General features: G+C 45.0%; 1 long non-coding RNA gene across 1 annotated transcript; it reads left to right on the top strand.

Moving 5' to 3' along the window:
- The first annotated feature begins 1,027 nt into the window (after positions 1-1,027).
- On the top strand, positions 1,028-13,005 carry LOC144336245 (uncharacterized). The gene is made up of 3 exons (XR_013407864.1): positions 1,028-1,786; positions 7,553-7,671; positions 12,045-13,005. It is a non-coding gene; the product is annotated as an uncharacterized LOC144336245 (long non-coding RNA).
- Positions 13,006-14,246: the final 1,241 nt, after the last annotated feature.

The following is a 14,246-nucleotide window of genomic DNA, read 5'->3' as shown; positions in this document are numbered from 1 at the left end:
CCTCTTAAAGTCTACCAGGTGCTGAGGGAGTGTGTCCTCAGTCTAGTCCAGACAAACTGACTCCCACATGAATAGCACAGCCTCACCCTGCCACCCTTCCCACTCTGTCAACCCGAGATCAGCTTGGTAAAGTCCATGCCCAGACTTAGTGATTCACTGGGGGCTGTAAGATTGAGGGTGAGTCAGACGTTGGGTTCTCCCTGGGCCTTTCTGGGAATTCACTCGCTGTAAGTCTATCTTCCAGAACCTCGACATGTCTTCAGGTCTGGGCTCTCACTGATGCCTCTTACCTCCAGCACGCCTTTCTTAAAATTTTCTTAAAATTTCCAAATTCCACTTCATACAAATACCCCACATCAACTGTCCACATCAATATCACTGTATATTTCCCATAACGTAGCACATTGGGGTGCTCAAACGCATAGCTTGACATGACTTGCAGTGGATTTTGCTCTGATTTCAAGTCAACACACAGTGATGGAGCTCTCAGTGCATGTGAAGCCGGTGGTAGGAGTGCCCTCCCTCACTCTGCCTGCCTGGAGGCCACGTGGTGTGAAGCTTACCAAACTAAAGGCAAACTAAGCAGTGGAGGACGCTACATTTTCGAGCTGCACTGGGAGTTATTAGCAGAGTGTGGGATGCCTGTCGCAATGCTGAAACTATAAAGATGGGAGCCATCCGAGGACCCAACACCCCGAGAGAGCACATCACACAAGCAAGACAGGCGTAAAAGCAGTACCTATTGGTAGAGCGGGGCTGTGGATGGAGCTGGAAATGACGGCTTTCATAGAATCCTAGTGTAGTTCAGCTAGAAATAAAAAAGTGAGAAAATGCTAATTAATTAGATCACCCCCCAGATTACAAGAGTTTGTAACAATGTCTAAAGCATTCTTTCAAAATGCATTTCATGAGGAAGAAAGGAACCACTTGCTCAAAAGATAGGAACATTTCAAAAAAGCACGCGTCTGTGTGGGCAGACGTGTAGGTGGCCTGGCGGAGTGTGGAGTGGGTGACGGTCTCTTCCCGTTACACTCGCTTGAGGCGAACACTAGAACAGACAATCCCCGGGTATCCTTTCTGACAGACCGTGCTCAAGTTTCTACTGCCTATTTTAGATTTTTTCTGAGAAAATCTGAATGTTGCCTGCATAGCTGCAGGGCTTTTACAGAGAAAACAATGTATCCTTCCCTAGAAATCATTTTTAAATTGGAAGCTATGCTGAATCTCACACCAGGAGGAATAAAACTGCCCTCGACCCCCGTCTTGGAAAATCAAGAGCTGGACTCGAACAAATGTGCGAGAATTTGGGAACCAGCGATTTTGGGCAGGACCCTGAGAAAGGGCCAGGGGCAGTCCTAGCTGCGTGGGACCAGATTCTGTGAGGTTTGAGGAGCTCCTCTCCTCTCCCGCCACCTTTGCCAGCGGAACTCCTTATTAGGAATACGGGTGTGGCTGGGAGCCAGTGGTTCACACCTGTAATCCCAGCACTTTGGGAGGCTGAGGCAGGAGGATTGCTTGAGCCCAGGAGTTTGAGACCAGCCTGGGCAACATAGCAAGAACCCATCTCTACAAAAATTAAAGAAATGAAAAGAATATGAGCATGTAAATTGGATAACGCCATCCTATTGCCAGAAGTGCAACATGTTAGCTGCAAAGGATGATGGACTTGTCACTTAGCTCGCAGGCGTAATGCTAGGCTCAGAGGATGCTGGGAATATAGTAGCTTTTGGTTCTAACCCTCACAGAGTTTGGAAACCAGAGACCAAAAGGAACAGGAAGAGGAAAGGTAAGTAAATTTGGAGCTAAGGGACAACAGGACTGAGGGGCCAGAGGGCCACCTGTGGAGCAGAGTGGTGCAGGTCCCTGGAGCTGTCCTGTGCCTCCTTTTCTCTGTCGGACAGGACTCCCCCAGGGTGGCTCACATGCAGTCCCCTCAGGGAGCAAGGTCATGAACACACTGCTGAGGCAAAGGGCAGAACAGGACAGCAGACCTGAGAACTCTCCTACTGGATGGCTTCTCTCTCCAAGGTCCTTTTCCACACTGCCCAGGCCAACGCCCGGCTTTATTTTCTCCCCGAGATGCACACCGGGCCTCTTGGGCGGCACTGACTCTGCATCTTGGGCTTGTTCCTTCCACCTTCTGAGGCACAAGGGTCTGACTAGGTCCAGGCAGAGGAGGCGCACTGTCTGGGACAGTGGAGTCGGGGGCTGTCAATTCAGGGGGATGAAACATCCACAAGCAACAGAAAGCACAGTTCTGTCAGGCTGAGTGGAAGAAGCCAGGCCAAAAAGGCCACATATTGTAGGATCCCATTCACATGAAATGGGACATAAAAGGGAAATCTATAGAGACAAAAAGTAGATCAGTGGGCCGGGTGCAGTGGCTCACACCTGTAATCCCAGCACTTTGGGAGGCTGAGGCAGGTGGATCAACTGAGGTCAGGAGTTCGAGACCAGCCTGGCCTACATGGCGAAACCCTGTCTCTACTAAAAATACCAAAACTAGCCGGGTGTGGTGGGGGTGCCTGTAATCCCAGCTACTCAGGAGGCTGAGGCAGGAGAATCACTTGAACCTGGGAGGCAGAGGTTGCAGTGAATAGAAATTGCACCACTGCACTCCAGCCTGGGTGACAGAGTGAGACTACACCTCAAAAAAAAAAAAAAAAAAAAAAAGAAAAAAAAAGAAAAAAGTAGATCCGTGGTTGCCTGGAGTTGGGAGTGGGGACAGGCAGGAGGGAATCTTATCAGGGTTACGGAAATGTTCTAAAATTGGATTAGGGTAATATTTGCACAACTCATTACACTTACAAACTGTACACTTAAATGGGTGAATGTTATGATATAAATTGTACCTCAATAAAGTTGAAGAAAAAAGAACTCTATTCTCCATTCCAGCTATCCTTGAGAAACACGTCATATTACTATGTATGCTTGTTTATTCAGACGACTGTTTTGTTTTTTTCTTCTTTTTTCAGATTATTGTTTTCTTTTTGTACGCAGCTGTCTTAAGTCACATTTCGGTTCTATTGTAGGATTGGTACTTAATTTTCTTCTCTTCATGTTCGCTTTGTTGGCTTTCATCTTTTAGACAAATGCTATTTTCTTGGCCCAATTTTTCTTCCCCTTTAATTTTCCTTTTCACTTATCAAATGTTTGGTGATTTTTCTATGTTTTTCCTTTCATTGTATTGTATTTCCCACCACTCTTTTCTTATATAAGGCTTCATAATTAAGAAACTTCTCGGCCTGGCCGAAGCCTGATGTGTTTAGACAGAGTTAAGAGGTGTAGGCATGAGACCGTACTCCCCTGCCGGCCACTCTCATCACAACAATCCTCGGGACACTGCTCCCCTCCCGTTCCTTCGGCTGGCGTGTCCACTCTGCACGTGGTTTCTGGGCTCTCTTGACATAAATGGACACTGTCTTGCTTCTTTATGCATTTGAGAAATACAAATGTAGCTTCTCAGAGCCAATAGAAGTCTCAGGGAGTCAATCTCACATTGGTAATCACGTTACTGGTCCTAAGACACTCTGGCTATTTGAGTTGCCTCTTACTCCAGCATGAGGAAGGAAACCCTATCTGCTGTCTTCAGACTCAAAAGACACCTGGGATAAGGCCCTCCCAAGCCAATCACAGCAGAAAGCTCAAAACTGATTAATTTCACTAGCTTCAGAAAACCACATGTGTATCATTCTTTATACTATTCTGTGTACACAGACCATTTTTTTTTTTGTTTTCAGCTAGGTTTGAGAAGTTATCTCTAGACCAGTGGTGACTTATTAAAGAATATTTACTATTTCTTATTTATTTGACTGACTGCTTGTGGGATATATCTGGAGAGAGACAGAGGACAGGCTGGCAAATTCTTTTTTTTTCTAGAGATAGTATTTCACTCTGTCACTCAGATTGGAGTGCAGGAGTGTGATCATAGCTCCCAGTAACCTCCAACTCCTGGGCTCAAGTGATTCTCCTGCCTTACTTAGCCTCCCAAATAGCTGAGACTACAAATCTTGACCACCGCACCTGGCTAATTTAAAGACTTTTTTTTGTAGAGATGGGGTCTTGTTATGTTATCCTCAAGAGATCCTTCCTCTTTTGCTTCCCAAAGTGCTGGGATTACAGACATGAGCCACCTCATCCTACCACAAATTCTAACTTACTTTTACTTTTTTTTTTTTTTTTTAACCTGAGTAACCCAGTCTCCATGCACTTTCCAATGGATATAGTTTACATTTGGAGAGGTCACGACGTTGTTGATGGTAATGTTTGGCATGTTCTCAATTTTGGGCATCTTCTTCCAAGTTCTAAGGTGAAAAACATAAAAATCTCAAAAGATGAGAATGACTCGCCATCACACATCCTTCTCATTCTAACTAGCAGCCTTTTCTCAGGCTCTTTCAGGTCAGGAATCACCCCCTGTCCCCATAGCTTTCACTCATATGATGCTTCTCATTCTTGGAGGCCTCAGTAATCATCCTTAGGGCCTCTCTGCATATGCCAGACCATTTGACCTCTCTTTTTTCTGGACTCCAGAAAAGTCGAGCATGTAGCTGCCATGTTTGATGTGTGCTGCTCTTATTTTCTCATGAGATGTGTACAGCCTGAAGGCAAGTGTGCTGTCTTTAGAGTCCCACGAGCCCCAACAGCGAGCAGGACTCAACAAACTGACTGGGTGAGGGCTCCACACTGGGTGTGTTCCAGTAAGGGCTCGAGCAGCCTTTCAAAAGATGATATTGCACTTTTGAAGTCAGTCCCGCAAAGAAGTGGACCTTGCTTGTAGTCAACATGCATGAAGGCAAATGGTGGCATCTGTGAAGTCCCATGTCATAAAAGTTCTTGAATAATTGATTAACTCAAATGAGGGCTCTGAGACAGGCTGTCCTTTCCATGGCCAAGGCAGGAACAAAGCGGTTGGTGCAATGAGGAATGATGAACTATGGTAGATGCCGTGGATGTCCACCCAACAGGCAATCTCTGCCTTCTTCCCAACAAAATCAAGGCACAGATCTCCTAATCTCAGGGGCCTCATGTGAACCAGTTCTGGCCAGTGAAATGAAGTGAAATCAGCAGAGGAGCTCTGGGAAAACTTTTTCTTGTCTAATAAAATGTGAAATTAGTGTGATACATACACCCTCTTTCTTTCCCCTCTCTGTATGTATATGTGTGTGTGTGTGTCTGTCTCTCTGTTTTTCCTCTCCCCTGGTTGGCCCTCTTCTTCCTGATTCCAAACACAACTGAGATGTCTGGAGCTATAGCAGCCATTATGAGACCATGAGGCCACAGTGTGAAGGACAAAAAGTCAAGATGCTAAGGATGGTGAAATGAGAGGATGAACACTCAGAACTCTTGACTGCATCATTAATAAGCTAAACCCATGTGGGCAACCACCTATATCCTGACATGTTTGTTAGAAGCAAACCTTTTTATTCTCTATGAGTCATTTTTTCCTGTTACTTAATAATAGCAAACATTTATTAAGTTCTTACTATGTGTCAACCACTGTTCCAAGCACTTTATACCTTTATAGTTATGGATCCATTTATTCGGTTTTTTTTTTTTTTTTGAAACAGAGTCTTGCTCTGTGGCCCAAGCTGGAGTGCAGTGGCAGGATCTTGGCTCACTGCAACCTCCACTTCCCAGGTTCAAGCAATTTTCCTGCCTCAGCCTCCCCAGTAGGTGGGATTACAGGCGCCTGCCACCACACCCAGTTAATTTTTGTATTTTTAGTAGAGACAGGGTTTCACCATGTTGGCCAGACTGATCTCAAACTTTTGACCTAAAGTGTGTGCTCCGCCCACATCAGCCTCCCAAAGTGCTGGGATTATAGGCATGAGCCACCACGCCTGGCCTCTTGATCCGTTTACTCTTAAACACAACTCTATGAGATAAGCACTATTCATTATTCCCTTTTAAGGGATGAGGAAACTGAGGCACAGAAAGGTAAGTATCTTGCCAAAGTTAGCAAGTAGCAGGATGAGGATTCAAACCCAGGCAGTCTGGATTGCAGCTTAAAACATTCATAATGGATGGATTAACTATACACAATAGTCTATAATGGACATTCCCATGGTTCAACAAATCATTGAATTGTGGGACTGTTTCAGAGTTGTGAGGGATCCTTCGAGATGAGTGAATATATTGCAGTAGATACAAGCTGGAATAGTGATCTCTGCCTTATGGAAGCCTGTAGGCAAGATGTTTTTATACAGTTTAGCAGCAATTATGGAAATGCATTGTCTTCTTCAAGGCAGTCCCCATATTGGAAATTCCCCTAGTAATTGTTTTCCCATTTTATTAAGCATTTCATAATAAAGTTCTCTTCCTCTGCACTTTTTAATTGCTATCATGGCAGTACATTCTCTTGTTTAAATTGCTCATTACTTTTGACTACTTTTTTTTTTTGAGATGGAGTCTTGCTCTGTCGCCCCCAAGCTGGAGTGCAGTGGCACTATCTCAGCTCACCACAACCTCTGCCTCCAGAGTTCAAGCGATTCTCCTGCCTCAGCCTCCCGAGTAGCTGGGATTACAGGCGCACACCATTGCACCTGGCTAATTTTTGTAGTTTCAGTAGAGATGAGGTTTCGCCATGTTGGCCAGGCCGGTCTCAAACTCCTGACCTCAGGTGATCCACCCGCCTCAGCCTCCCAAAGTGCTGGGATTACAGGTGTGAGCCACTGCACCCGGCCACCTTTGACTACTTTTTAAGTGTTACATTTGTACATTTTGATCCACTACAAAGTTATTTCTTAGTAATCTTCTGTGAACAGTAGTTTTGTCAGATACCCTTGGTTTCTAATCAACAATTACTCAGGACTCACTCCTGATTTCGCTGTAACCCTTGCTAGACTTTCTCGCCTCATGTAGGAGTGAGGGAGAGTCTATGTCAGGACTCACTGTCTTTCCAGATGAACTTCCTGTCAAGCTTCCTCATGTCTTGGAGATGCCTTTCCATCAGGCCTCTCTTTGCCCGATGAAGTTCTTTACTGCTGAGTTTCTTGAACATTCCACACAAGTCCCTGCATCTTCTCCTCACCCATTCACATAGTCCAGAAAGTTAGTAGCTTGAGTAGATCTCAGTCTTCAGGCTTCAGAACTCTCAGGAGCTATGCTTTGTCTTGTTTCAGCTTTCAGAGGATGGCGCCTCAGAAACTAATGCTGACTACTTGACAACTTCCATTTTACCTGTGGAATTGTCCTTTTAAGATTTATTTTATTGTGTAAATTTACTTGGCTTCCATAACAATACCCCACAGCATTTAATCGCACTGGTTAAATGAAACATCTCTTTTTGAAAAGCAATTTTCAAGAAGCAGTTTAAAAAGTCTGATATCGTTACTTTATGAATTGTCTGTTCTCCAACAATAGAGCAAATAATAAGTATGTCTCCTCAGCCTGCTGCTTCCTTTGTGATACTTTGAGAATCCTTCAACTCATTTTTTTTGTCAATTAATCTTCTCCCAATTGAATTTCCCTCAAATAAATTTTTTTCTGGCCCTCTTCCACTAAGCTGTCCTTCGTAATACCATTCACCACCTCTGTTGCCTTTCTCTAGATACAGTTAATTTCTGGGAAGAGATTTCTGGGACAGAAAATGGGGCAGAAGAAAAAAGCCAGCCAAGATTACAGGCTTAATGAGATTAAGAAGATAGTGACGATGATCAGAAATCAAAGGTAACTGATTTGAAGCATGCATTTGTATTTCAAGAAAGAAAACAGAAAAATCTTTAAACTTCTTGGAATTACAGCATGGAGACATGGATTCAGTCACTTGTGAGTGAATTAATTGATGGGGACAAAGTCTCTAAAATAAGGACTTGATTGTAATTTATATTTCATTCTGATAATAGTTTCTGTATTGCCCACCAATATTTCCTTACTTTAGACAATACTCATAATCTGTGTTTTAACCTCCAGCAAGCTTGAAGCCGATTTCCCGGGAGACTTATGATACAAGCTGTTCTCTTTTGAGGGCATCTACAGGAGAGATTTAAAGTCTTTCTTCTTTTTTATTGTTATATAGATGAAAGCTTCCTATGTTGCCCAGGCTGGTCTCGAATGCCTGGCTTCGCCTCCTTATGCTCCATGGCAACAGACCTGAGCCACCGCGCCTCCCTAAAGTCTTTCTTCTATCACTTTATTTAATCTACTGTGACACTGGTTTGGTCAGATCCAGACAACAGTTCTCCATGACGCAGGGCTGGTGAATTTGGGTCATCAGCCAATTGTTCACGTTGAACTTTATCTTTCAGCTTGTCAAAAAATAATCTAAGATTTATCGAAGCACCAGCATGAATCCCTAAGGAAATAGGATGGAGGAGGTCATCAATGCAACCAGGACCTCCAGTGCTTGCCCCTGTCTGGGATGCCCTGAGAGGCGGTGCAGAGCCGTGGGTGTGGTCTGTGACAGCCCACTCCCACACGCCACAAAGTCAGGGGCATCTGGAAGACCCAGAACCACGGCCGTGAAAGGCCTCTGCCATGTGGGACTCTTGATCTTAGCAGAGGCACTGAGCAATTGTGTGTGTGTGTGTGTGTGTGTTGTGACAAGGGCCTGGTCATTTTAGGGCAAAGCTCTAAACAGTTCGTTCTTTTTTACCCAGATGCAACTGACAGATACTGTGAATTGTCCTGCTGTGACTCTTCAGAGGAACAACAATTCCTGAAACTGTTATTATCAGTACCTTTTCTTTTCTATTTTCTCCTTAAAGGTGTGATTGTATTATATCCTTTGAGCAAATGAGTAAACACCTCTACTCAAAGTGAAGCAAATAAAATGAGGGGAATCCCACCCGGAGGGATGTTTGTAGTGACAGGCCACAGGGCTGTTCTCAGCTGTGCCCTATTCAACAGTCTAATCCAGGACTTGGATGAATACAGAGAAATACTGCTAAATTTACTGATGACACAATGCTGAGAGAGACAGCAAATCTACTGCAGGCCAATATCAGCAGTGAAAATTAGTTTAGCTTAATAAGATTAGAATGCAAAAAAGTCAATAACATGAAATTTAACATCAATGAAAGCTCTGGATTTAGGTTCAAAACAGGAATTTATAAGTAAAGGATGTGGACTATGTGGCTTGAATATGGGCCATATTATGCCAGTGGACAAGGTGGGCTATAAGGTGCTGTGTGGCATCCAGTTCGGAGCACTCGGGCCACTGTTGGGAAGAAAAAGCCAGGACAGTGAGATATCCTGAAACAAGGTCATATGAAGGACAGCTGAGAGAACTAGAAATGGTCACCTCTGAGAGGGAAAGGCTTAGTAGTCATTTTCAAACTCTTGAAAATTGGACATTTTTGGACATTATGTTTTATTTTTCTTTTGTTTCAAAATTTATTTTGATTTTTATTAAAATTATATGCACTTTTTGAAATCATACGCTTTCCCAATGGGAAAGGGGAACCCTAAAGCCTACGCCATATGAGGACAACCGTAGAAAAACAGATAAACTAGGAGATGCTTATGCAATGCAAAAACACTCCCCATTTTTCTGGAAGGATTTTCCTCAGTACTTTGCCAAACAGAAATCAATCACTTTCAGCTGAATAGTATATCTGACAAAAGTTGGTAGGGAAGGTAAGTACTGGGGAATTTGAAGTTATACCGTGACCTCCTGCTAACTGAATAGCATGTCAAAAAAAAATAAAGCATATCTCAAATAGTATTTAGCCAATGGGCAAATAAGATGCTGTTTATCAAAAGTCCTTGTATATTCAACTTTCCAGCAACACAGTCATCATGTGCAGTTGATGAGTACGTATGCTCACAAGTAGTTACCCGCACATACTCCTTCAGCCATCTCTCTAGTAATGAAGAAGTTAATGTCTTATAATTCATTTCCGAGCATTTTATAATGCTTAACTAATTATAAACTAAAAATAAAACCCCTTGAATTCAATATCTAATGAAAGACTCAGCATCCATCGACCTGCCACCCACCCATCCTCTATCTATCTTGCATTTATTCTCCATCCATCCCCCATTGATTCATCCATCCATCCATCCATCCATCTATTCACCCACTATCCATGCATCCTCTAACCATTATTCATCTATCCTCCATTCATCCTCCATCTATTCATCTATCCATCCTTCATCCATCCATCATCCACCCAACTGTCCAAGGTCTACTAGGGATTCAGAAATAAAAGCTCTAGTTTCTAGGTTCTATTAATAGTAGTGCCCACTCTAGTGAGAGAGCCAGGTTGTGAACAGAATGTTCTGATTCAGGGATAAAATCTCAGTCCCTGAGGTATGTACAAGACTTCATACAGACTGCATTGTATAGAGAGGAGAAGACCTCCCTGAGGAGAAGATGCTCAGTGGAGGCCCAGAAGGGCACTGCAGTCAGGCAAAGGAGGGAACCAGTGCAAAACCATGGGGCCATAAGGGAAGGGGATGCTTGTTTGATGCCCACCTGCTCCAGAACATGGGGGCCACGGGGATGTGAAGGCATCATCAGAGATGAACCAGGAAAAGTAAGCAGAGCCTCAGTCCTGAAAGGTTTTGTGGGTCACACTGAAGAGTTTAGGTTTTTGAGTGGGAGAGAGACATCAGCACCTCTCACAATCTTCTCTGCTACCCTCTGGTCTGAGAGAGCAGCATCATTAGAGCCATCATCCAATAGAGAAGTCACAGCAAGTTGTATACAGCTTAAAACTCTGCAATGGCACCGCCCGCCATAAGGTCCAATATCACCTGACCCCTTCACAGCTCCCTGATCTCATTCCCTCCACTCTCAACCCACACCTATCCTGCCCCAGCCACCCCAGTCCATGTGCTATTCCTTGAAGCCCTCACGTGTGTTCTCACCTTAGGGCGTATCTCTGACTCTTCTGTCTGCAAGGAGTGCCCTTCCCACACATCCTCAGGTGGCTCAGTCCCTCACCTCCTTTGGTCATATGTCAACTTCTCAGAGGCCTACCCTGGCTGCCCTATCGAAAACTCCACACACATGTGTGCACACCAGGAATTCTTGATCCCTTACCCTGCTTTATTTTTTCCCAGCACTTACCACCTTCAAAATTATTCTGATATCTTTATGTTTATTGTCTTTCTCCTTCCACTGGTCTGAAGGTTGAGGTTTCTGTTTTGTTCACTGACACCTGAGCACCTAGGACACAACCTCACACATGCAGACGCTCAATCAATGTTTGCTGAATGAACATGAGATTGGATTCGTTTTCTCTTTTTACAAAAACCACCCAGTGAAAATATGAAGAGTGATGTGCAAGGATTTGAAGTTGGGCCTGGTGAGACCATTTAGAAGTTTGTTGCTGTGATGATGCTGACAGATTGAATGAAGCAGTTGCCATGAGGAGGGAGGGGAGGGTGGGGAGGGCATGGGCTAGAGCTATTACAGAGAGAGAATTGTCAGGACTCGGTGGCTAAGTACAGGCTTGTGCCTCATAATGATGCTTCAGTCAGTGATGGACAGCATGTACCACAGTGGTCTCATAGATTTTGCAGCATATATAGAAACGTGAAAAATGGCATTTGATAATGGCATCGCAGATGAAGTAGGGGAAATGACTGATATTCAGCAATGGTGCTGGGACACTTGGTTTCCCATAAAAAATATACATAAATAAAAATACGTATGCAATCTAGGTTCATGTGAGTATGCTGTATGATGTTTGCACAATGATGAAATTGCCTAAAGATGCATTTCTCAGAACATATCTCCGTGATTAGCAGCACACGACGGTCTCTGCATATGGGATATAAGCAGCTAGGATGACCTAGCTGGCATGGACCACAGGGCAGTGGTGGAGCCATTCACAGAGTTGGGGGAGAGAGAAGAGATGCTATTTGGTGGATGGCAAAGACATTATGAGGTTTGTTTCACACACGCTGTCCTTTGGTTCTCCGCAGGACAACTGAGTGGACGCAGAATGTCTTTATATATTACAGTGCACATGTTGACTTTACAATTTATTTCTTTTCTTCCTGGACAGCCACCGCCAAACGCATATAATATGCCTTCAATATCTACCAAAACAAAAATAACCAACCACATTAATTTACTTCTTATCTTACAGTCATTGGCCTTCCTTCTGGTCCTGTTTGAGACTTTACAAAATCACTGTATAAGGTAAAAACCGCGTGTCTTTACCCACTGTCTGTTTTCACACTGACATCCGGAGAGTCTTATCCCACAACACCCTCAGATGCTATCTAACATTTCCTAAAATGATGATGTCCTTAGCTAGTTTACCTCAGACAGAAGCAAATTCACAGCAATCCGATTCTTAGGGAAACCACTAGATTTTTTTTTTTAACAGAAAATAGCTGGCAAGAATCTGGTTTCTCTGTAGTTTCTCCAAGCAGTAACCTTCTCTCATGACAAACTGTACCCACTTGCTAGAAACTCAGCAACTTGGTTTTTCCCGTTCTGCGTGGCTCCCAGATGGCCACCAGCTGGCCGGAGCTATTTCCTGCATTCTAATCCCTTTCTGCGTCCTCCTGGTTCTCTTTTTGATCTCCCACGTCTGTCCCCTCCTCCTTCTAACACCCACCATACTATAGCCCGCTTTGGAAGCACCTATTTTCTAAGAAAATCTTGAGGAATTTTTTGGAGGCATTACGTCTTTTTTGTTTTGAAACTTTTGGATTGTAAGGAAAACCAGCTGCAGAGCTAGGCAGGGGCCCCAGCTCTGCTCCATCATCAGAAGGCCAGCTGTCTCTGAGCGCAGGACGAGGACCCCCGCCTTCCAGGGGTCACGGCAGATTGTTCTGTGACAAGGCCGTTGGGGGACAAATGGACCTGACATTCTCCAGAAATCGCGCTTCAGTCTTTGAGCTGCACTCCTCTTCCTTCAAAATCGTAGCAAGGAGACGCCCAGTTCCCCCGCGGACTTATGGACCAGCGAGAGCCACTGAGAGATGCATCACCGGATCCTACCTAAGCACTTTTTGTTCCATCACCCTGTGACCAGAGTATTGCACCACAATCCCAGTTGTTTGCAATAAATGGCTTGTCTTGATTTTCCAGATTATAGCTAGAAGATTGCCTCAAACGATGAATTGTAGAATGGAGCAGGATGTCTGTGTGTCTGCGTCTTCATCCGGGTTTGTCAGGCCAGTGAGTGTCGGGTCTGCGTCTTAGAGGAAAGGGCTTTGGTGGGGTCTCCATTAAAACCTCTGTACGAGGAGGGTTTCTGTAGAGGAGCATGTCTGAGTGGGTGGTGGTAGGAAATTCCCAGGTGAGGGGTGGAGGCTACTGGTATGCCAGGCTAGTGTCAATGCCTGTGTGTGCATAGGGGTCTGTGTGGGTGACTATGTGTGTGTGCACAGTGGGTCTCTGTGGGTGACTGTGTGTGCACAGGGGTTCTGTGTGTATGTGTGCACAGGGGGTCTGTGTGTGTGTGCACGCACAGGGGGTCTGTGTGGGTGACTGTGTGTGTACATGACTGTGTGTGTGCACAGGGAGTCTATGTGGGTGACTATGTGCACAGGAAATCTGTGTGGGCAAGTGTGTGTGTGCACAGGGGATCTGTGTGGGTGACTGTGCGTGTGTGTGTGCACAGGGAGTCTGTGTGTGTGTGTACAAGGGGTCTGTGTGTGTGTGTGCCCAGGGGATCTGTGTGGGTGACTGTGTGTGTGCACAAGGAACCTGTGTGGGTGACTGTGTGTGTGTGCATGGGGGTCTGTGTGTGTGTGTGCACAGGGGATCTGTGTGGGTGACTATGTGTGTGTGCACAGTGGGTCTGTGTGGGTGACTGTGTGTGTGTGCACAAGGGATCTGTATGGGTGACTGCATGTGTGTGCACAGAGTGTCTATGTGGATGATTGTGTGTGTGTGCATGGGGGTCTGTGTGTGTGTATGCACAGAGGATCTGTGTGGGTGACTGTGTGTGTGTGCACAGGGGGTCTGTCTAGGTGACTCTGTGTGTGTATACGGGGGTGTGTGCATGTGCACAGTGGGTCTGTGTGGGTGACTGTGTGTATGTGCACAAGGAACCTGTGTGGGTGACTGTGTGTGTGCACAGGGGGTCTGTGTGGGTGACTGTGTGTGCACAGGGGTTCTGTGTGTGTGTGGGGGGGGTGATTGTGTATGTGTGTAGGGGGTCTGTGAGTGTGTGCACAGGGGTTCTGTGTGGGTGACTATGTGCATGTGTGCACAGTGGGTTGGCGTGGATGATTGTGCATGTGCACATAGGGGGTCTGTGCGTGTGTGTGCACAGGGATTTGTGTGGGTGACTGTGTGTGTGTGCACAGATCTGTGTGGCTGATGTGTGTGT

Source organism: Macaca mulatta, chromosome 17 (genome assembly GCF_049350105.2).
Source record: "Macaca mulatta isolate MMU2019108-1 chromosome 17, T2T-MMU8v2.0, whole genome shotgun sequence".
Lineage (NCBI taxonomy): Eukaryota > Metazoa > Chordata > Mammalia > Primates > Cercopithecidae > Macaca > Macaca mulatta.
The sequence above is the reverse complement of the archived record's forward strand: the minus strand, read 5'-3'. Positions and strand labels throughout refer to the sequence as shown.